Here is a 2,056-nt window from a genome sequence, read left to right as displayed (position 1 = left end):
TTCTCTGACTGACTTGTTTTGCTTAGGATAATACTCTAGCTCTATCCATGTAGTGGCAATGGTAAGATTTCATTTGTTTTTATGGTTGCATAATATTCCAGTGTGTGTGTGTGCATCAATCTTTATCCATTCATATGTATATATACCACATCTTCTTCATTCATTCATCAGTTGATGGACTTTTGGGGTCTTTCCATAATGTGGCCACTGTTGATAATGCTGCTATAAACATCAGGGTCCATGTATCTTTCTGAATTAGTATTTTTGTATATATATTTTTTTAACTGGAATCTTTACCATGAACTCCCTTGGTGGCATTTATTTATTTATTTATTTATTCATTTATTTTTTTGCCATTTTACTCCCTGTATCCAGCAGTTTCTAGCTGCAGGTTGGAGGGTCTGTATTTGCAGAAAGGGTGAGCCTATCACAGACAGCTAAATAGGCATTCAAATTTTTTCTTAGCACAGTTTACAGTGAGGATCTAATACATAAGGTAAAGCGCACACACACACAAACTCAAAACACATTAAGTTTCTTTTAGTTCTGAGAAATCTGGGGTTTTTAAAAGATTTTATTTATCTTTTTTTTTTTTAATCTTTTTGAGAAAGAGGGTACACATGAAGGGAAGGGTAAAGGAGGAGGAAGAAAGAATCTCCAGCAGGCTCCATGCTGAGTGGGGAGCCTGACATGGTGCTTGACCTCATAACCCTGAGATCATGACCTGAGACTGTCTCTTAACCAGCTGAGCCACCCAGTCACCCCATAACATTTGTTTTATAAGAGCACCTTTATATCTATGGTTGCTACTGATATCTCTTTTCATCTTAATGATATAAATCTAAATTCTTTTTAAAATGAGCACCAACAAAGGCACATTTTTAACAGTTTTATTAATGTATGATTTATATTCCACATTACACACATTTGTAGTGTATAATTCAATGGCTTTTAGTGTACTTAGGGCACTATGTAATGCTGTTATCACAATCAATTGTAAAACACTGTCATCACTGCAAACAGAAATCCCACACCTCTTGCCTGTTATCTTCGAGCCTTCCTGCCTCTTTCAACTCTATGCATCCATGATTCTATGTATCTATAGATTTGCCTATTCTTAATATTTCATATAACTGAGATCACAGTATATGGACTTCTGTGCCTGACTTCCTTTGCATGTTTTCAAGGTTTATCCAAGTGGTAGCAGGTGTCAGTACTTAATTCCTTTTTATTACTGAATATGAATAGACCACATTTTGTTCATCCATTCATTAATTGATGGACATTTGTATTGTTTTCACTTTTTGGCTACTATGGATAATGCTACTATGAATGTTAGTGGATAAGTGTTGTGCAGACATATGTTTAATTTGTCACCTAGAGGCAGAAGGGAGTATTTATTCATAAATCCCACAAAACAAAACAAATCTCAATTCCATTTATTTACCAGAGGAAATAGTGAGAGAATTTTAAGCACAGCGGAATGAACATTGCATAAGAATCTGTCAGGAGAGCGGACATCCTCCCGATTCTGGCACTAACTAGCCATGTGACCTTGAGCAAAGGACTTCACTTGGGCCCCCTATCTCAAAGGTCAGCTTGCAAGACAGGCATTCAAAACATCTACTGTAAGAGTGACCACAGGTGAGTTTGAGTTAAAATTTAAGACTAAATTTAAAAGTACTTCAAGGTCAAGAAATTTTTTTTTTAAATCCAGTAAATATGAAGATGAACATACAAATAAAAATACTCCTTCAGTTGTTATTGGGAACAATAGAAAGTTGTGTCAGAAATAAAGAAAAAAATATATTCTTGTCATCTTTAAAAATAGCTGATAAATGATTACCAAAAAAAGGAACCATGTAAATGTCTAGGCATACAAAGAGAATAGAGTGGCTTGTTAAACACTTCCACTTTCTACAAAAGATAGCAATTAGATTTGCAAACCTCTCTTTTTTAAATCTAAGCAAATCTTTTTTTTTTAATTACAAAGAAAAGAACATTTCATGAATACAATTGAAGATGTAGCAACTATCTCTAAAGTTGGAACTATTCA

This window comes from Canis lupus, chromosome 35, assembly GCF_011100685.1.
Source record: "Canis lupus familiaris isolate Mischka breed German Shepherd chromosome 35, alternate assembly UU_Cfam_GSD_1.0, whole genome shotgun sequence".
Taxonomy (NCBI): domain Eukaryota; kingdom Metazoa; phylum Chordata; class Mammalia; order Carnivora; family Canidae; genus Canis; species Canis lupus.
This window is presented reverse-complemented; position numbering follows the sequence as displayed.